The sequence below is a fragment of the Ctenopharyngodon idella genome, chromosome 24, assembly GCF_019924925.1.
Source record: "Ctenopharyngodon idella isolate HZGC_01 chromosome 24, HZGC01, whole genome shotgun sequence".
Lineage (NCBI taxonomy): Eukaryota > Metazoa > Chordata > Actinopteri > Cypriniformes > Xenocyprididae > Ctenopharyngodon > Ctenopharyngodon idella.
The window spans coordinates 579,753-602,829 of NC_067243.1; the positions used below are offsets into that span (position 1 = coordinate 579,753).

The following is a 23,077-nucleotide window of genomic DNA, read 5'->3' on the forward strand; positions in this document are numbered from 1 at the left end:
CAGAGGTGCATGAGGAGCTCAAAGTTGTGGAAGGCATCTTTTACTGCCAGCTCCACCCTCACTACCCTCTGTGTTGGGGCAGTCAGGGAATACTCTGATGTTATCCAGGTCGAGTGATTGCATCTGTGCCAACAGAACGATTGAGACTCCCATCTAAAGCCTGTCAGTTCACGTCGTCCCTGATAACAAGAACTTAATGCTGTTGGACAGGCTGTCTCTGCTGTACATGCCACGGACATGAACGAGGATAGTCCCGACCCAGCACACATGCAGGAACTATGCTCATCAACCGATTTATAAATAATTAGTAATCATCAATAATTAATAATCATAAACTTTGAGGTAAGATTAGTTTACACACATCAGAAGCCCTACTCTCTCATTCCTGCATAGAAAGACACGTGTGCAAATTCAATGGTTAAAAGCAGCACTTTAAAGGAAAATTCACTAATCACACTGATGCACATTATGACAGAAACCCTTAACAATGTTCTAACATCATAAATACAGCGATTATGATATAAAGAGACAGTAAAGCAAATACAGGATAAATGTGCAACAGCAAAATGAGGGGAGTGCGCTGTGATTGGCTGATGGTGGAGCCTGGCGTGTCTGTGACAATACCAAAATCTATTTAAAATACATTTATTTCAAACTAAGTATCCTTCAAATCCGTTAACATATTTATTAACATATCATTTAGAACTTACTGATATAAAATTATAATTAAACTCTATTTGGAGTATTTATTTATTGCACAATGCGCATTTCTTAAAGCAGTGGTTGATTATGATTTGACTTTTTATCTTTAGTTAGTGTGTAATGTTGCTGTTTGAGCATAAACAACATCTGCAAAGTTACGATGCTCAAAGTTCAAAGCAAAGGGAGATATTTTCTTTTAAAGAATTCTGTTTAAGGACTACAACAAACGGCTGGTAGGGACTACAACGAGCTTCTTCCTGGATTGGTAACATCTCTAACCCTACAATTTACATAAACCCCGCCCTGAGAACACACAAGAAAGGGGGCGAGGCCATGTTATTGCAATACAGTACATAACACAAATGCAATAGCATGTCATAAAAGCAAGGTGATAACATGACAAGTTATAACCGTAATTAAACTAAACTTTACCTGTTCTGACTTCATGCAGCACACATTCTCTGGCTCTTTAGGATCTTACAAAATTAAGTACACCCCTCACATGTCAGCAACCATTTTAGTATATCTTCTCAAGGGACAATACTATAGAAATGAAACTTGGATATATTTTAGAGTAGTCAATGTGCTGCTTGTATGGGAGTACAGATTTACTGTCCTCTGAAAATAACTCAACATACAGCCATTATTGTCTAAATAGCTGGCAACAAAAGTGAGTACACCCTAAGTGATAACAGTTATATGTTGTTTAACCATGCAAAGCCACATGTCCTATTCATCATGTTCATGTTTTTGTCTGCTTGACAGGACCATACAAATGTGTGTATCTTGTATTAGAGCAGTTAAAAATTGGTGCTTTGAGTACAATTCTCTCATACTGATCACTAGATGTTCAACATGGCACCTCATGGCAAAGAACTCTCTGAGGATTTGAGAATTAGAATTGTTGCTCTCCACAAAGATGGCCTAGGCTATAAGAAGATCGGTAACACCCTGAAACTGAGTTACAGCACAACGGCCAGGGTCATAGAGAGAAGTTTTCCAAGACGGGTTCCACTTGGAACAGGCCACAGAAGTTGAATCAAAGAAGTTGAGACCTTGTGCTGTGCGTCAGGTGCAGAAGCTGGCTTCAAAAAACAGATGCACGAGTGCTGCCAGCATTGCATTAGAGGTTGCAGAAGCGGAAGGTCAGCTTGTCAGTGTTCAGACCATACGCCGCACACTGCAACAAGACAGTTTGCATGGCCGTCGTCCCAGAAGGAAGCCTCTTCTGAAGCTGGCTCACAAGACAGCCCGCAAACAGTTTGCTGAAGACAACCTGTCCAAGAGCATGAATTACTGGAACCATGTCCTGTGGTCTGATGAGACTAAGATAAACTTGTTTGACTCAGATGGTGTCTAGTATGTGTGGCGACGCCCTGGTGAGGAGTACCAAGAAAACTGTGTCTTGCCTACGGTCAAGCATGGTGATGGTAGCATCATGGTCTGGGGCTGCATGATTGCTGCTGGTACTGGGGAGCTACAGTTCATTGAGGGAAACATGGATCTCAACATGTACTGTGACATTCTGAAGCAGAACATGATGCCCTCCCTTCAGAAACTGGGCTGAACGGCATGATAATGACCCCAAACACACCGCCAAGACGACAACTGCCTTGCTGAGGAAGCTGAAGGTGAAGGTGATGGAGTGGCCAAGTATATCTCCAGAACCCTATTGAGCACCCGTGGGGCATCCTCAAGCAGAAGGTGGAGAAGTGCCATGTGTCTAACATCCAGCAGCTCCATAATGTCATTATGGAGGAGTGGAAGAGGATCCCAGCAACAACCTGTGCAGCTCTGGTGAATTCCATGCCCAAGAGGATTAATGCAGTGCTAAATAACAATGATGCTCACACAAAATATTGACACTTTGGACAGAGTTTTGACATGTTCACTTAGAGTGTACTTACTTTTGTTGCCAGTTATTTAGACAATAATGGCTGTATGTTGAGTTATTTTCAGAGGACAGTAAATCTGTACTGCTATACAAGCTGCACATTGTCTACTCACTTGAGAACATATAATAAAATGGTTGATAAAATGTGAGGGGTGTACTCACTTTTGTGAGATACTGTGTATATATATATATATATATATATATTTAAAAATGAGTTTTCTAAAAACGTTATCCTGTGTGTACAGGCCAGTTTTTGTTGTACGTGTAGAAGTTTTTCTGCTGTGATTTACGTGCATGATGTGGATTCATCAAGCCGCGCTGATGGAAAAGAAAGATGGCGAGTCCCCCAGACTGAATTTGGATCTTCAACTTCTTATCTTCTCATCCACTTCTTATCTATCATCACTTTTAAACTCTGATGGATTGAGGTATATTTTTCTGCAGTAATTTGCATACTAATATATTAATATAATTAATAAAACATTTTATTTCTCTGAATTTTTTTATCTCTGCCTCTTTTTTTTTTCACATATAAAAGTTTTACTAGAAGGGTAAATATGCCAAAAAGATTTTTTTTTTTTCTATGGACTGTCTGGGTTACATTATTTTTTGCATTATCATTATTTTTCTGTAACTCTGACTGCATGTGCTGAAAAAAAAAAAAGAGAAATAATATTTCATAAAAAACTTTAAAATTGCCAGAGAAGTAAGATAACACCAGTGACAAAAACATGGTACATGCGGTCTTTAAATAAATGCACAAAAAAAAAAAAAAAAAATCATTAAGCTGTCATTTATGTGTATTCATAAAGTCAAAGGGTAATCTAATAGGCCACATTAAGTTTAAATGTTAAAAAAAAAAAGAAATACCAAATACCAAAAGTGGACGTTTCTGTAGAATGACCCTACAACTGGGTGATCACAGAATGAGTAGCAGTAGACTGTTCTGTCACGCACAGACAGCCCAATCATTCTCTCTCGCGCGCGATCCCAGTTCTCTCGGACAGCGCGCGATCAGTTCTCATTGAGCCTGAATGATCAAATGCACACATAGTTGTCAAAATGTCCATCGTATGGAGTATCTCACGTAAATACAGTCGGTTATGGCTTAAGTGGACGTAAACAGGTGGGTGAAAACAGGATATGTGTCAGTATATTAAATATTACATCCATGGATTCGGTCTTAAAGGGACAGTAGCCTAATTAAATATTTGTCTATCATTAATGTTAATAAAACAACATGTTAAATACATTTATACATGGTAAATAAACCCACTGTAAACAAGTTTATTTAATTTGTATCTCTATCGTATTTGTTGTATTGTTTGTAATTTGTTTGTGTGTGTATATATATATATATATATATATATATATATATATATAGTGAAATAAAAATATGGTCATATTGGCCACCCCTTGCTCACCCGTCCCATATTCCACCATGAGAAATCTGGTCACCCTACGCTCACATAGTTCACACGAACTCAAAAACTTGCGTACACGAGCTGAGACCTGACACGAGATTTGATCGTATCCACCGCTCACATCCATATTGATAAATACCAGACGTGTTTAGCTGTATATGTAAAAAAATGTTGTATTGCATCAGCGTTTTGTCCAGACGGATCCGGCATCTTGGCACCCTTGTGTTTTTGTGTGAACAGCCAATCCGTATATTTAGTGAAACAATGATGTCATCCCCCCACGTCTCGACCCTAGTCAGACATCGCTACGTCACGTAACAGCAACAACAACAACAATAGCGGATTACATGCTTGTGTTCGTGCTTGATAACTAAGTTTTAAGCGCAGCTTTGAGTCAAGAATTGTTTTACTCTTAAGTCAATTCTTGATAAATACGGCCCTGTTCTGTTTCAGTTAATTCTCTTCCTCTGTGTATTTAAACCCTGAGTTCTCCTCTGTTCTTCATCTTCTACTGAAGTAATGTTTGTTTCATTGAAGGTATCTTCATTGTGCATTCTGCTCTTTTTGGATCGTTTATACATGTGACAATATCCTATATTTCTCATTCATTCTTTTATCATGTGCTGATATAACACTGTTTAAAGAAATATATTTCATGAGTTGTGAAAACGGCTACATTCCTCCAAAGCACAAGAGAACATGATTTAAATAGAGAGAGTCACTTTGCATTGTCACACATGCTTCAGTGCTCTGAGAGTGTTTATAGTGCTGTGAGTTTAACACTTCATGACTGAGAGCAGAACAGAACACAATCTTCATCATCACACAAGACAAAAGAACAACAATGAACAAAATCACCTTCTTCATCTGGACATTGATCTGTATATCAGGTATACAGTGAAACTCTGACTTGCTTATAACTAAAAATACTAAAGTTTTATATTTTATGAATATGACATCTATTTCTAATATGACACATGATTTTTCTATTTTCTTGATGTACTTTTAATTTAAATCCTATTCATTTCTCTTTCAGGCTCCAGTGGACAGATCACAGTTACTCAAACTCCTGTAGTTCATACAGTCACACCAGGAGAAACTGTTGTGATGAGATGCAGCGCCAGCACTCCTTTAACAGGCTGTAGTCCTACACCCTGTCTGTCCTGGTACTTACAGAAACCTGGAGAAGCTCCTAAACTCCTGATTTATAGAGTGAACAGCCTCCAGTCAGGAACTCCATCTAGATTCAGTGGCAGTGGATCCAGAACTGATTTCACTCTGACCATCAGTGGAGTCCAGACTGAAGATACCGGAGATTACTACTGTCAGAGTTACCACAGCAGTGGTGGTGTGTTCACACAGTGATAAAGAGTGGTACAAAAACCTCGGTCAGTCAGACGTCACAGTGATGCACTGATACAGCTGAGAGATACTGCAGCTGCTGATGGAGGATCACAAACAACACAATGGTGAATCAAACCTTTCAGAAACTTTATTTATTATGATGTATTTAATAAACATGTAACATACAATCTTATATCCCTTATACTAAACTGGACTAAAATCTGGAGAATATGTGAGTGGTGCTCGTACCTGCAAAACTTTACACTACAATATTATCTGTATTATTTACTGTAGGAAAGTCAATCCCTTTAATTGGACTTCCATACTTCACCACTAGAGGGTCACATGTCTTTTACATAACTGAGGTCTACACACCTTTCCTTTAAGACTGTGGCTGCATCCAAAATCATTCTTCACATTCTCTATATAGTAGGCGAAAAACAGTATGTTACAACAGAAGTATGTCTGAATTCACAGTCTGATTTTTTCTCTGATAAAGTCTGTATGGTGTCCTGGTGGCCTGTAAACAGTAGCCAGCACAAATGTCAAACAGGATCGTACGCTAGACAACGTTACATAAAGCACCATCACTTCGAATTAATTATATTTGAAAGACTTCTGAGTAATACTGAAGATAATGACAACATGGCAGATGTAGTACGTCCAGATTACATTCATACACACTCATACTATACAGAACATACTTTTTTAGCGATCGTGAAGTAATTGATCAAAATAAGTGCCTACTGAAGAGAGTATGTGATTTCAGATTAAGATTACTTTGTCACACTACATGATATATGTGGAAGTGTCAGTGAAGTTCACATGATGGTTGATTCATTTATTCATTTATGTTTATGATGGGAAATGTTTAATATCTGTAACAGTTTAACAGAAGGATTGTTCATATTTGTGTCTAATTTACATAATTTGTCATTGTTTCAGACCACACTCACCCTCATTCATTCATACAAACACAACTGCTCACAGACGTGACCTGTTTTCTGAATCCAGCGTATCATTAATAGTTTTGTGGATTGAACTCTTGGAGCTCTTACTCTCTAACCGAGTCAAGGACGATCTCAGCAGTCCAGAGGCTTCAGACACTGACAGTGTTTCATTATAAACTGATGAACATGAACAAACCTCATCTCTCCATTAGTCCAACTCTTCTGACTCATTTCAGAGAATAAAGTGTGGACAGTGAAACTCATATTTGATCATCAGGTGATTCTGTTCCTCTCAGAATAGAGCAGCTCCATCAGCAGATGTTCAGCGTCCTCACAGGAGCTTCATGTTACTGGAATCCACTGCTTCTCTTGTTTCTGGAGATACACTGGGAAAGTTCAATAAGACCTTGTTATTACTAAAAGGAACAATAAATAAATAAACCCATTTCACATTTTAAAAAGTTTGATGTTGAAGAAACAGTCGTGTATGACTCAAATAATTACTGGAGATCAGGTTATAAATGGAGATGAAGCAGTCGCAGGTTTAGTGTTTGTTAACAGCGGGGTTTGTCGCCCACATTACAGTAAGGATGTGTTTGTTTCTGCTAGATGCAGTTGTGTTTTACCCCAATACAGAACAATGAACTGTTTATCTGTTTCATATCCTTTTCTTCCTTTTTCTTCTCTTGTCCCTTGTAATACACACCAAAGTTCAGGAAAACCTGCATGATCCCAAAGCGACTGTGGAAATTACTGAAGCACATCTGATAAAAACTTGCTGAGATACACATGATCATTCATTCATTCAACTTTTTTTGTTTGTAATTTTTGGAGTTTGAAAGTGTGATTTTAATATGACCACACCACAACCATGAATGTTGGAGAATTATTTTCTGAAGAAAGTTAGGGATGAATAGGGAGAGGATGAAGGGGAAGGGAAAGGGATGATAGTCAGGTTGATCTGAGTGATTAGGACCCCGATACAACCTGGAAAGGAAGAGAAGAGGGGATGATAAGGATGGTTGAATGGATGAGAGAGAGGGAGGGGAAGGGAGGGTTCAAGAGAACAAGACAAACAGTACTGTAGGATTTGAGAAGTCAGGTGATTGGTTGAGGCGCGGCCCCGCTCCCGAACCTCAGCTAACTAGTTAACTCCCTTAAAGTTCATAGATATTTGTAACAGTTCATTGTTGTGGGAAGAAGGAGGGTGGGAACCGGCAAACGTTCAACATTACTTTAATACAAAATAAACAAATACAAAACGAAAGTAAAATGAACAAACACAAACATAAATAAAGCATAACATAAAGTCCAGGCCTGGTCCTCTCTCATCCTTCACTGTCGTCGCTCCTCCGTGAGAGATACGAGATCGGTGCAGTGTGAAGGTGACGCTCCTTAGCAATCAGTCCACCGGCCTGGTGCTGTTCTCTCACGGCTCTCGCCCCGCCCTGCTTGTCACAATATTTTTCTGATATAGTAAATAGTATGTATGTAAATTTCACATTATGTAGCAGAGACTTGGTCACATGATTCCTCATAAATTTCTCAGTGCTGATGATAAATAAACCAATCACAGTTGTGTTATTAAAGCCAGAGTCAAACTGTCAGTCAAACTGGTCACATGACTGAATGTGGACACAGAGATGGACGTTCATCTGCACATCCTCAGCATTACAATATTGCGTTACTCCCTAAAAAAGTGACTAATTGTGGAAAGTAATGCATTACATTACTTTTGTGTTACTTTTTCTCACCTGGGCTGGGCTTGCTTGTTTTTAATAACAACAAAAAAGTTTCATTTCACACCAAAAGTGAAATGAATAAGCCTCAGGCTGAAGGAAATGCAAATTCCCAGCTGTACAGTAGAGGGCGCAGCTCAGACAAACCTTTAGGCTGTGCTGCCATTCTGGATTGCAGAAGAATAGGATGCAGGAGAAGAAAGTTCAACACTCTTACTTCAGCAAAAAAAATTAAAAATAAATACATTTCAATATTGCATTTCACTGTTTTTATTCATTTTGAGGAATACTGACTCTGATTTTGTGTAAGTGAGAAGAGTAAATGCATATTCACATTTAGTCTATACAATAACCATCATTCACACACAACACCTCTGCACTTTATTTCTCTCAACATGAGTGTTGTGTTCATAGTTAACCACAAGGTGGCAGTGGAATGTTGAAGTGTTGAAGTGCTGCTTGGAAAAGAGAACGAGAGGTGATATGTTCTAGAAAGACAAGTTTGGCAGGTGTTAAATAAAAGAGCATCGAAGGAACCACTCCGGTCTGGTGTTTAATACTTCAATACACAACAATTGGCGACGATGGTTTCCGTGCCTACGCCTGCATCTTTTCTGCCATGCAGTGGAGAGCCTGCGATTCCTTTTGCTACCTGGCGAAAAATGTTCGAAAATTACTTGCTTGCTATTAATGCTACAGGAGACTCATGGCCGGATGCCAGGAAACGTGCTATTCTACTACACAGTTTGGGGACTGAAGGCCAGAGGCTGTTTTACACGTTTCCTAATACTGGAACTACATTTGCAGAGGCAATGTCAGCGTTGGAGGATCATTTTGTCCCAAAGGTGAATGTTGTGGTCGCTCGACATTGCTTCCGCCAGTGTTCTCAACGCGCTGATGAGACCATTTCACAGTTCCTGTCTGCTTTGCGGGACTTATCTTCATCATGTGCTTATGGTGACATGGAAAGTGAAATGCTGCGCGATCAGCTGGTCGAACGATCGTATGCTCCAGCAGTGCGAGACAGACTCCTGCTTGAACCATCATTGACACTTGACACCGCTATTGTTATTGCATGTCAGGTGGAACAAGCGCTCTCTAATTCGGACGTGCTCACGGCACAAAGTGCAGTTCAGGCCGTAGCTTCTAAACCCTTTCATCGGAAGAAGCGTGATGCACATTCTAACGGAGCAAAATCTGTGGCTGATACTACACGGCGCGCAAATCGCGCGTGTTACCGTTGCGGAGCTACAAATCACCTCGCTAATGCTGCCAATTGCCCAGCTGCTCGAGCCAAATGCCGTACTTGTGGTAAGACCGGACATTTTTCTAAAGTTTGCCGTTCTTCTAAGGACGTTCGGGAAGTGGTCCCGGACGTGGTTGTTCTTTTGACTGATACTGTAAATACCTCTGCAGACAAACTTTTGTGCAATGTTCATGTTACAACGGCAAATGGTGCTTCTATTGAGACTGAATTAGTCGTGGACACAGGCTCTTCAGTGTCAATCCTGCCTGTGGCTGTGTACAAACGACACTTTTCGGATTGTTCACTTACTGCTCCCAAAGTGAAACTGGTTACGTACATGAAAGAGGATATCCCCGTACTAGGATGTTTACATGCGGACGTTTCACTGAATGAAAAGGTAACCACCGCTTGTTTTTACGTTGTGAAAGGTGGCTCTGCTTTGATGGGCATGGACCTAATTCGAGCCTTGAACTGTTCTTTTCACTTTGGTACTGTTACTGCCCCTAACGACCTACATGCACTCGTTGGTGAAACTATTTCTGCTCAAGATGCTTCTGTGGGGTGCGTGAAAGGCTTTGTTCATAAGCCTACAGTCAAACCTGATGCTACTCCAGTTCGACAGAAGCTTCGTCGACTTCCATTCTCCGTTCGACAAGCTGTTTCTGCAGAACTGGACTCATTACTGCAAAATGGCATAATTGAGAAAATAGATTCTTCCCCATGGATTTCGCCTATTGTTGTCACCACGAAGAAAGGAGGTAAATTGTTGACAGCCACCCTCTGCCGCATATGGACGAACTGTTGAGTGACTTAAGAGGCACATCAGTGTTCACTACAATTGACTTAGCGGCTGCTTACCATCAGCTTACCTTACACGAGGAGTGCCAGGACATCACCGCGTTTATTACGCATGATGGTCTCTTCAGGTACTGCCGGGTTCCATATGGCCTTGCTTCCGCGCCATCTGCGTTTCAAAAAATGATGGAAACTGTCCTGAAAGGCATACGTGGGGTGAGGAACTACCTGGATGATATTATAGTATACGGTGCCACCCAGGAAAGTCATGATGCGACGCTGCGCTCAGTCATGCAGCGCTTGTCAGACGCAGGACTACAACTGAACTGGGACAAGTGTACGTTCAGCCAGTCATCCTTAAAATTCCTTGGACATGTCATTTCCAAACATGGAATTTTCCCAGATGAGGAACACAAGTCCGCGATCATTGAGGCTCCTGCGCCACACGATGTTGCTTCCTTGCGCTCATTTCTGGGACTGATTTCATGGTACAGCAAGTTCTTGCCGAACTTCGCTTCTGTTGCTGAGCCGTTGCGTGCGCTACTTAGAGATGCGTCAACTTCTAAATTTGAATGGACTGTGTCTGCTGAACGCAGCTTCAAAGAGCTGAAAGAACTGCTTTCTGGAAGTCAGGTGCTTGCGTTGTTTGACCCTTCCCTCCCCACTATAGTGTCGACTGACGCTTCTGACTATGGATTGGGGGGGGGTTTGACACAAATACACCCAGACCGTGTAGAGAGAACTGTAGCGTTTTCTTCTAGAACCCTTACTGCTGCCGAAAGGAAATATTCTACGGTCGAGAAGGTGGCGTTGGCTTGTGTCTGGGCCGTAGAAAAATGGCGGCCGTATTTGTGGGGTCGACACTTTACGCTCAGAACTGATCATTGTGCGCTCACTACACTATTGGCAACCAAAGGCATTGGCCGGGCCGGTATGCGGGTCGCCCGGTGGTCGGCACGCTTGCTTTGCTACACATATGACGTCATCTACCGACCTGGACGTCTTAATTGTGCTGCAGATTGTCTATCCAGGCTGCCATTACCGACAGGAAATGATAGTGCTGCTGTGGAACCAGAGATGGTTGCTTTCGTTACTGGACTGCCTACATTGTCTGTCGAGGATTTCATGGCTGCTTCGGAAGCTTGTCCTGAGTTAACCCAGCTGCGCTTGCGAATCGGGCAGGGCTGGCCGAAAAAATGCTGTGACCTGGATCCTGTTCTGGTGCCCTTCTTTCGCATTCGTGATGAACTGTGTGTGGATGGTGTGCTAGTGAGGAGAGGTGAACATCGTGTTCTTGTTCCTTCTACATTGCACTCTAAGACGATAAGCCTAGCACATGAGACACACCAAGGAATTGTCCAGACGAAACAGAGGCTGCGTGAATTATTCTGGTGGCCTCAGATGGATGCTCAAGTACAGTCGGCTGTCTCTTCCTGCTTAACGTGCCAATTGAATGACAAATTGGCTAAAACAGCACCGGCTCCGCTTCAGCCTGTCAGCCTGCCATCTGGACCATGGCAGAAACTAGCGATCGATATCGTTGGACCTTTCGAGAGAGGACCTTCTGATTGCCGTTTTGCCATTTGTCTGGTGGATTACTATAGTAAGTGGCCTGAGGTAGCATTTTCTCAGAATGTCACTGCTGAGGTGGTCACATCATTCCTCCAATCAGTTTTCAGTAGAGAGGGAAATCCACAGTGTGTTGTGACTGATAACGGGCCTCAATTCCTCTCCAGTGTGTTTGCAGCATTCTTAAAGGAGAGAGGAATAAGTCACATGCGTAGTACGGTCTATTTTCCACAATGCAATGGGGCTGTGGAGAGGTGGAACAGAGTCCTGAAAGAATGCATCCTCTCTGCGGAACAGATGGGGAAACCATGGAAACATGCAGTGACTGAGTTCTTGCAAAGCTACAGAGCTACCCCTCACAGTACTACAGCCGTTTCACATTCTGAGCTTCTCCATCATCGCAAAATGCGTACAAAGCTGAATGTTTTTCCTGTTGGCCCCAAAAGCGACAAATGTGCTAGAGTGAAAGAGACTGTGAGTAACAAACAGTGCAAGAGTAAAGAGTACACTGACAAAAGACGTACCAAGTACCACACTTTCAAACCAGGAGACCAGGTGAGAGTGAAACAACCTGGGCATGTGAAGAAGGGTGTTTCTCAGTTCTCACCACCACTGAACATTGAGCAACAAATCGGAAAGAGTACTTTCGTTCTGAGTGACAAAAAGAAATGGAATGTATCGAAACTAGCTCGCTTTACAGCCCCTGTTACCACACAGAATGAGAACTTGCAAGCACCAGTGACATTTAATCTCAGGAAAAGTAGTAGAGTGCGTAGAATGCCAACGTGGTTGAAGGAATATGATTTAAAGTGAAGTGAAGTGAAGTTGTACATGCATGAAAGAAAAAAAAAAGTAAAGAAAACATGCATCTTTGTTTTGGTTATGTCGTGAGCTTGTGAACAGTTGTAATTGCTTAAATACTTAAAACTGTGCATTAGAAAGAGTAAAACAAGGTCAGTTACATTGGTTAAGTTGTTGTGAGTTATTAACAAGTACACAGTAATTTTACGTGATTTTGTTACCTTACAAGAGTAACTTTGTTTTGAATACTAATCTGTGATATGAAGAATCTTTCAAGTAAGAGGGGAAATGTTGTGTTCATAGTTAACCACAAGGTGGCCATGGAATGTTGAAGTGTTGAAGTGCTGCTTGGAAAAGAGAACGAGAGGTGATATGTTCTAGAAAGACAAGTTTGGCATGTGTTAAATAAAAGAGCATCGAAGGAACCACTCCGGTCTGGTGTTTAATACTTCAATACACAACAGAGTCCAGACTGAAGATACAGGAGATTATTACTGTCAGAGTTTCCACTATCCAAACAGTCAATATGTGTTCACACAGTGATAAAGAGTGGTACAAAAACCTTGGTCAGTCAGACGTCACAGTGATGCACTGATACAGCTGAGAGATACTGCAGCTGCTGATGGAGGATCACAAACAACACAATGTTGTATCAAACCTTTCAGAAACATTATTTATTTATTTGGATGTACTAAGCATGTAACATAATCTGTATATTATATAAATGTTAGTGGTGCTTGGCCCTGCAAAACTTGCCACTACAATGTACTATCTAACTGCAGGAAAGTCCGTCACTTTAATTGCACTTCCATGCTTCATCACTAGATGGCGTGTCTGTTACATAACTGAGTTCCCTATCTGTCAGTCACTTTGACGTTGTGTCGATGTGATGACACTAGTGTAGTGTTTCTCAACCTTTTTTACTCGATGGCCTCCTCCTTCACCAGATCAATACTGCAGTGCCCCCCTAAGATGCCTGACATTTCCTCTTATACTGAACTTCCACAGCAAAGAGAGAAAAGTGTTTGTATTTAAACCTTTTTATTAACATTTGTTTGCATTATTACTCTTCTACTGCATGTTTTGTAATATTCTTTAATATTCTTTTTGAAAACATAATTGGTAAATTAAAGCTATGCTTTATAACTTAAAAGAAATCCCTCTGCTAAATTATAATACTCTGATGTTATCCAGGTCGAGTGATTGCATCTGTGCCAACAGAACGATTGAGACTCCCATCTAAAGCCTGTCGGTTCACGTCGTCCCTGATAACAAGAACTTAATGCTGTTGGACAGGCTGTCTCTGCTGTACATGCCACGGACATGAACGAGGATAGTCCTGACCCAGCACACATGCAGGAACTATGCTCGTCAACCGATTTATTAATAATTAATAATCATCAATAATTAATAATAATAATAAAAAAGTTTTCAAAAACGTAATTTCTCTCATCACTACAGCAAACATTTTGAACATGTGTATGTTTGGCTTTATATTCATTGATACATCAGACTGCCAAAATTTAGCAGAGAAAATTCAAAATATCTCACTTCCTGTTGGGTTTTCAGATTTTGCACCCGGTGGCTTTTTTGTAGGTATTGGGCTGTTACATCTGTCTACCAAATTTCATAACTGTACGTGAAACATAGCACGAAGGGTGCTTAATTGAAATTTTGTAGGTGGCGCTATCGAGCCATTGTGCCACACCTAATTCTGAAACTCATATCAGATGTAAATTTTCACCACTTCTGACGCGTGTGCAAAGTTTCATGAGTTTTCGAGCACGTTTAGGCCCTCAAAAATGCGATTTATTTCAGAGAATAAGAATAATTGGTTGAGCAATTACAATAGGGTCCTCACACCATCGGTGCTCGGGCCCTAATAAAACATTTGCATTTTGTTTGTAACATTGTATCTGGAATGGTAAAACATTGTTGACTTACCTTAAGTCTCTGAATTTCTGAGGAACTCTTATAGCGCTGCAGGACTAGCCTACAGCAAACACTGAACCAGACTATTAAATGTTGAGCAAGGGATCTCATTGGCTGCAGGATCAGCAGAGACCAATCAGCCTGAGTCATTAGGTATTGATGTGATTGCTTACAGACTGCATGTAAAGGACCGATCGAAGCCTGTGCCATCTTCAGTTTCATGACTGAACTAGATTTCTGACATGACAATTCTTGGAGAGTTTGTCGTGGTAATGAATATGACAATGTTAATGTGTTTGGTCTGCTGCTGTTGATTATATCTGCTGTAGAGTACAGAACTTTCCACTGCCAAAACACACACAACATGCTGCTGCTGTACGAGCAAACATGAATCACCCCATAGCAGATCTGGACAGGTGGAGCTGGGGGAGGTGGAGGGTTTCTGAAAGTACACTGCACTGCTACAGCAAACAATAGACAAGTGTTTGAATGTTGAGCAGCAAGATCATTGACTACTGATACAGCAGGAATCATTCAGTTGTGTCCTGTAGAGAATGATGTGTAAATGTGTATCTGACTCTGTATATTTACTGTTACTGTGCTTTGGCGATGTAAAGCCTTTCTTTTAACCCTGTCAGTAAAACTATTGGACTCTGAATGTATATCGTCCTGATCTCTCTTCTGTCTTTTGCATTCAGAGGGTGTTTTACATGAGCGGCACATGCTTCACTGCTCTGAATGTGTTTATAGCTCTATGAACTGAACATGACATGATCAAGAGCTCTTCTTCATCAACCAACAAACATGACTAGTTTTAGTTGTGATTTTCATGACATTTTCATATATATTTTCATCACCACATTTTCAGCAGAAGTGAAACTGGTGTGTTCCAGTCCAGATCATGTGACCAATCAAACAGTGAGACTGAAAAGCCCATTTGCATTGTCAGGGTGGAGTGATTCTGATCCTCTCAGAATAGAGCAGCTCTGTCTCCAGAGACCATGTTCAAACCCCAAGAGCTTTATTTGACATTTACATCAAGCTTGTGAAAAGCACCTGCATCTTCATCTGTTAGTTGAATGATGTTGTCAGACACAAAGTGAACTTGTTGAGAAGCTTTATTGAATGTTACAGCAGATTGAAAGATCACACAGTGCTTTGACACGCCAGCTCTCTTTCAGTATTGAGTTGTAAATCACTACAGCTGCAGCACTAGACTCATGTGAATCCTGCCTGACACAGGACACTCAGATACGGCTCATCTTCAGGAGAGAAACATCAGCACTCAGAGCTCTTGTGGAACGAGACCTCATGAGGAGCTCCATCATGTGTTACTCTGCAGACGTACACCTCTCCCTTTTCCCAGCGTGCTTTGCTGAGGGTCAGGACGCTACTGCGGCTGTAGCGGCCGTCCCGCTGGCTCTCTGCGCTGGTCACGACCCCCTCGGTGACCTCTGACCCGTCCAGTGTCCAGCTCACCAGCGCCCCCTGTGGAGAGTAAGAGCTGAGCAGGCAGAGCAGTGCGGCTGAGTCTCCAGAGATCTGCAGAGAAGAGGGCGGCAGCAGAGACACTGAGGGCTTCACTGTGGGACCAGCTGCAGGAGACAAACACAACACATTCACAAACACAAAGAAAAACAGATTAAACTCATAGTGAGATACATTATGTAAATATGTGTAGATTTTTTTTAAAGGAATAATGCTGTTCTTCTGAATGAATATACATGACAATATCATTGTTTTAGATTGAATAATTATAAAACAATATCAGTAACACTTTACTTGAAGCCTTTATACACAATGCATTATAAAAGTATTTTAATGTATTAATTAAGCATTGTTATACACATTATAATCATGTATGATCTCATGAATAATTGTAACTACAGTTTCACTGTTAAAAAATAAGGCAACCTATCGCATTCAGCTAATTTGCTCCAGTTAAAATCAATGTAAAAACTTTTGTTTCTGATAATATCTAATATGTAATGAGTAACAGGTAGTATTTTTAACTTCTTGTCAAAGAATATTTAGCAATGCACTGCTTGTTTTTTCATCTCCATGTTTTATTGTCAAAGCTACACGACATGAACATCATTTGCCTCTTAAAACTAGAGGCACACATTTTACCCAATTTCACCCAGGCAAACAAGTTGCAAAAGTTGCAGTGAGAAAAACATATACCTCAACACACAAATCTCAAACATGGTGATGATCAACAATTATAATCCAGTAAAAATATGAACTCTGAACCATATGACAGCAGAATAACTGACAACAAAAACAACAGCAGCAGCATAAATCAAGCCAGCAAATGTAAAGCAATAATCCTTTTTTAATAATAATTACCTCTTTTTTTTTTTTTTTTTTTCAACTTAGCTAGCTTTGAAAATAAAACATGGAGATGAAAAAACAAGGATTAGCTGCTCGCATTGATAAATGCTAAATATACTTTAGTTGTCTTGACAAGACGTCTTCAGTTCAAAAAACTACCTGCTACTCATTAAGATGAACAAAAGTTTTCATGTTGATTTTAACTGGAGCAAATTAGTTAGTAAAAAGTAAAAGTAAAAAGTTAAATCCGGATAGGTTGCTTTATTATTATTATTATTATTATTATTATTATTAAGTTAGCTCAACATTTTTTTTTTTTTTTTTTTTTTTGTACGGTTCTATTAATTGTTACACCTTTAGAATGTATAATGTTTTAAAAAACATGACAAACAACCAATTTCAGATGTAGAGATTTGCAAGAAATTTGCAAATATTATAATGCAACTTTGGGTACAATTATTTATGAAAAGATATAAGGCATTATAATGTACATTATGAATACCTTTAAGGCTTCAAGTAAAGTCTCACCGAAATCTAATAATTATTATTCTTTAAAAATGTTGTTCTTGTTTCAGCTGTAAAACACTTTCTGAAATCTAAATTGTATATATTTTTAAATATGTAATTTAAAGGACTTACCGAGCACCAGTTTAGTTCCTCCACCGAAAGTCCACCACAGTGATACAATCTAATGAAACGGTCGTACAAAAACCTCTATTCCACTCGAGTGAACACAAACTCCAGCAGAGAGAGAGAAACAACACTTCAACACACTGATATTAGAAGAAACTCAGATCTTCTCAACACTCAAACATTCAGTTTGGACTAAATGATTCTCAAAAAGAAAAAAACAAACTCTTTCACACAAAATGTTTGTTATTGCTTGAAAAACAGTTTAATTATTTTCATGATCATTTAAAGCAGTGGTCACCAACAGTGGTGGCTGGTGCTAAATTTTTTTGGGGGGGCACAAAGAAAAAAAGAAAAGAAAAAAAAAAAGAATTAGCCTAGAGATGCAGAATGGGCTAATTGTTAAATAATGTGATGTAATGTATCACTACTGCTTATCTAAAACATGGAAAATTCAGTATTTAAAGCATGCCATAGGGCTGGGCGATATAAAATTTGTAATAAAAATAATATTTTTTTTTTATTTCATATCCTGCCCAATATTTTCCTACAAACAATGTTCGTATTGAAGGCTATGAAAACAAACATGAATGTAACCATGTAGTCTATGTTATATTATGCGCAAAAAAGGGGTCAAATTACATGAGGTCTACATCCTAACATTGTGACACTACAGTCTAAAAACAAAATAATGCTTTTTAAAGCAGAAGTTACATTCACTAAACTAAAACTGAAAATAAAAAAAGCACAGACTAATTATTAATCTATTATGATTACCCTACAATAATCACTTTACAGTTATGCTATCATAAAAATACACTTAGGTGTAGGTTCGAAATTCTACATATGCCACATTTATGTTCGCAAACAAAAACAAATAATCAACAACAAATATTTTAGGTAAATGTATATTTTAGTCAGAATTATTGCGCTCCGTCTGTTTGGCGCGCATGCGCACGGCGGCGCTCGTTCACGGAAGTTTGTGCTTCCACTCCTGGACAGCAAAATGGAAATATTTTCTTGACTTTCTAACATTACAGATGGAGAAAATGTCTGTGAAATGTAAGTTATGCACTGAGGAAATTATTGGATGTCACTTTAGCTTAAAGATTATAAATAGAGACGTTTCCACCAATCGCTGCACAAGTTAAGGTTACGTATGATGACGAAAGCATGTTAGTGCTAGCCCTCCCGGAACCCATAGAGAATGCATTGCAGTGCTTGCAGTTCGAAAAAAAAGTTTTTTGAATGGAAGTTTATGGGAGCACTGGAGGCAAATCTCGGCCAGAGTGATATCGCCCAAAAAGAGGCGGTACTCCACAGAACGTGATTGACGCTGATTGGACTATAGCCTATATCCAGAGGCAGAACAGAACAGCCTAGCAGTGACAGCTAGCGTAACACTGTGGTTGAAAAAAATCTGTCCCTTTCTCACTGGTGATGCGTCGCCCTATTGCCCTAATGAAGAAACCACCCCTGATCACCAACCTTTTTAAGCCCAAGATCCCTGACCTTGACCTTTATGAAAGACAAGATCTACCTATTGAAGAATTGATAGAAAAAGACAGCCCAGATTGTATTTAGGATTTTTTCATGGCCAATTCAGATTCTGATTGATTGATTTATTTATTTAATTTTACAAGCAAATTGGCCGATTCCGATACTGGTTGCATATATTTTATTATTATTATTATTATAAACAAAAATATCTAGCCATTTCAAATTATAGGTAGGCTAACCACTCATGATCCAAGCAAAGATGCTACACACGTTACATGAGCAGTTGTTTTTGATTTGAATTAGATTAAATTTCAAGACTGAATGAGGCGCAGCATCTGACACCAGGTGGCGCTTATGGAAGAGCATTGATACAGCCTTTCCTTGGTTACCGCTGTAAACAAAGCAGCACTGCGCTTATAAATAGACCTACTACTTTATTCGGAGGTAAGAGGAAAATATAATGCTATTGCCTTCGAAACTTTTCTGAAGACAGTAAGTTCAGAGATACATTCATATAACCCCTCAGCCCCAATTCAATATTTATATTTTCTTTTATTAACAGCCGTTTACAGACTCAGGCATGATCTGGGCTATTTACATTTATCGCTGTCCCAGTAGCTCCCGAAAATAACAGAAAAATAAATACAAACATACAGTACAAAGACTGGAGAAATATAATGTATTTTTGTACTAATATTTCTGTTATTTTCGGGAGCTACTGGGACAATGATAAAGATCGACCACTGATTTAAAGAGTTAATTGATCTTGTTTACAATAGACATGATTTGTTTTGACTTTATATCCTATATTTCTCATTCTTTCTCTTGTCGTGTGCTGATATTACACTGTTTAAAGAAATAAATTTGATGATCTGTGACCTCTGAGGTGACCTTTGACCTCTTTTATCATTGATGATGTTGTGGAGTTTCTCATAATGATGTTTCTGTTAGAGATTAGAGATTCACAATCAGTCCTGATACTTTCTGAACAGACTCATGATTCATGATCTTACTTTAGTGATGGAGGTTCATCTAGTGGAAGTGTAGCAGTGATGATGGTCACATGACTGAATATGGACACAGAGATGGACGTTCATCTGCACATCCTCAGTGTCTCAGTAGTCAGAATAAAAATAAACTAGCAAAATAATTAAAAATAACATTAGTGAGAATGTAAATCATCATTCTGTAACTCTAGTGTAAATTAGTTGGTCTGTTATAAGTCCTGCCCACTTCCTTGCATTGTCACACATGCTTCAGTGCTCTGAGAGTGTTTATAGTGCTGTGAGTTTAACACTTCATGACTGAGAGCAGAACAGAACACAATCTTCATCATCACACAAGACAAAAGAACAACAATGAACACAATCACCTTCTTCATCTGGACTCTCACACTGATCGCTCAAGGTTTGTGAAATACAGTTTTGTTTTGTTTTTAACAATGATTTTTAATTATTTTAAAATGTCAAATATCATTTTCATTTTTGTTTGTGTTTTCCCTCAGAGTGTAGAGGACAGATCACTGTAATTCAGAGTCCATCAATAATAACAGCTCAACCAGGACAAGAAGTCAGAATAAACTGTAAAACCAACAGTAGAGTGTATAATGGTAATGAGTTAGCCTGGTACTTACAGAAACCTGGAGAAGCTCCTAAACTCCTCATATATGATGCATCAATCTGTTATACTGGAACTCCATCTAGATTCAATGGCAGTGGATCTGACAGTGATTTCACTCTGACCATCAGTGGAGTCCAGACTGAAGATACAGGAGATTATTACTGTCAGAGTTACCACTGGATCAACAGTAAAGATGTGTTCACACAGTGATAAAGAGTGGTACAAAAACCTCGGTCAGTCAGACGTCACAGTGATGCACTGATACAGCTGAGAGATACAATCAGCTCATTCAACACAATCACACACAACACTGATCACAGACAAACACTAATAACACTAGATCATCTAAATGAACATAAATTTGCTTGAAGCTCATCAGTATTTTTGTATATAACATGAATATTTTGTTGATGTGATCATGGCTTTTATTCCAGTAAGGACTGTTATTGTTTTATTAGTGTTTCATAGTAAGGACTGATTGCCAAAACCAGTTTAATAATATGATTGTCATAATTTAATTACATTTTTATATTTTTTTATAGAATGATTGTAGTGATGTTTTCATTTGTTGTATGTAGAGATTGTGGATCTCTTCTGTTGTGTTTGTCTCTTCTCCATCTTCACTCTCAGTGTTTTTCATCATCTCTCTGTTCCACATGATGTTCACTTGAGTTTTTCTGTAAATTATATTCAACGATCTGAATTCAATGCAAACATGTTCTCAAGCTCAACTCTTCAACAGTGAATGTAAGCCACATCTTCAAATCTCACACCACTGAATGATTTACTGTCAGAGACTGGGTTGCTCTCCTCAAATATGTCTCAACATCGTCTCAAACTTTGCTCAGATTTGCCAAAGTCTGAAATAGTCCATTTAAATTCGTACAAGTCAAAATGATGTTCTGATGTCATACCTGCACCACTCTATGAGAGAAATATGGTGGAATAAGTCCCGCCTTCTAAATAAAAGAGCCAATCGCTGATTGATAAAGTCATTGGGTCACTGCAGCTGCCTTTAGAAGCTCCGGTTGCTATAGAAACAGTCAGTGTTCTGAGACGTATAACAGCACATGTGCATTGGCTGGTCCGGCCTGAAAAATACAGTTTTTTTTTTTTTTTTTTGGTCATGATTTGAGCGTTTAGAAGCAAAATTGATGAGACAGTTGATCTCAGATTTCATTGGCGATTTAAAAAATGCAATTTAATCATAAGCTTGGTGAACAGCTTTGGAGAATTTGATGTTTCCTCATTGAAAGAGATAGGAGCTGTACTGCACGACTGAAACAGCTGCGCGAGAGGCGTTTCAAAGATGGCCGCCGAGTGAAATGACTTGCCTTAAAGTCAAGTCAAGTCACCTTTATTTATATAGCGCTTTTTACAATGCAGATTGTGTCAAAGCAGCTTTACAGTGATAAATGGTATATAATTTTGGCTGCACAGCAGCTCTTAAAGAAAATGCTGTCAATGTAGGCAGATGCAAAGCACTGTTGAATATCAAATGTCAAATGTCAAGTGTCCCCAACTAAGCAAGCCAAAGGCGACAGCGGCAAGGAACCCAAACTCCAACAGGTGACATCAGGTGGCAAATAGGTGTTAAAATGGAGAAAAAAACCTTGGGAGAAACCAGGCTTAGTCAGGGGGCCAGTTCTCCTCTGGCAAACAGTGCTTTGTTACGATTCAGGTAGCTATCATAAGCCCGATAGGATCGCAACATTCAAAGTATTTATTTCAGTTCACTGTGCCACTGGCTGTCGTGTCAATGGATGATCTAGTTGACTCAATCTCTACTGACACTTCAGGGGTGCGTTGTGGTCGTGTCAAGGCGTAGGTCCTCAATCTCACCTGGATACGGCCTGGATCCGGTTGACTACGGTAAACTTCGGGATAAACAGAAAGACTAATATTAGCGTAGATGCCATTCTTCTTCTGATGTAATGAGTACATCTGGTGTTATAGGAAGTGTTCCCGGTTCCGGCTGACCTAATTTATGCAGCCCAATAATCCTTTAACGGATTTGAAAAAATAAATTGATAATGTGTTATGTGTATGCCAGGTTAAAGAGATGCGTTTTTAGTCTAGATTTAAACTGACAGAGTGTGTCTGCTTCCCGAACAATGCTAGGAAGATTGTTCCAAAGTTTAGGTGCCAAATAGGAGAAGGATCTACCGCCTGCAGTTGATTTTGATATTCTAGGTATTATCAGCTGGCCTGAATTCTGAGATTGCAATAGACGTGAAGGACTATAATGCATTAAGAGCTCGCTCAGGTACTGGGGAGCTAAACCATTTAGTGCTTTGTAAGTAATTAGCAAGATTTTAAAATCTATACAATGTTTAACAGGAAGCCAATGCAGTGTTGACAGAACTGGGCTAATATGGTCATACTTCCTAGTTCTAGTAAGAACTCTTGCTGCTGCATTTTGTACGAGCTGTAGTTTGTTTAACAGGCGAGCAGAACAACCACCCAGTAGAGCGTTACAGTAATCTAGCCTTGAGGTCATGAACGCATGAATTAACTGCATTTGTCATTGAGAGCATATGTCGTAGTTTAGATATATTTTTAAGATGGAAGAATGCGGTTTTACAAATGCTATAAAC

The 23,077-nt window shown here is 39.5% G+C and overlaps 3 long non-coding RNA genes across 3 annotated transcripts; 2 read left to right on the forward strand and 1 right to left on the reverse strand.

Moving 5' to 3' along the window:
• Positions 1–4,721: 4,721 nt before the first annotated feature.
• LOC127506579 (uncharacterized) lies at positions 4,722–7,102 on the forward strand. The gene is made up of 3 exons (XR_007928042.1): positions 4,722–4,910; positions 5,057–5,489; positions 6,310–7,102. It is a non-coding gene; the product is annotated as an uncharacterized LOC127506579 (long non-coding RNA).
• An 8,394-nt stretch (positions 7,103–15,496) lies between these two features.
• On the reverse strand, positions 15,497–17,605 carry LOC127506563 (uncharacterized). Its single transcript, XR_007928022.1, has 2 exons — positions 17,370–17,605; positions 15,497–15,991 (listed from the first exon to the last, which is right to left on the reverse strand). It is a non-coding gene; the product is annotated as an uncharacterized LOC127506563 (long non-coding RNA).
• A 2,503-nt stretch (positions 17,606–20,108) lies between these two features.
• On the forward strand, positions 20,109–21,237 carry LOC127506580 (uncharacterized). The gene is made up of 2 exons (XR_007928043.1): positions 20,109–20,267; positions 20,365–21,237. It is a non-coding gene; the product is annotated as an uncharacterized LOC127506580 (long non-coding RNA).
• The last annotated feature ends 1,840 nt before the right edge of the window (positions 21,238–23,077 follow it).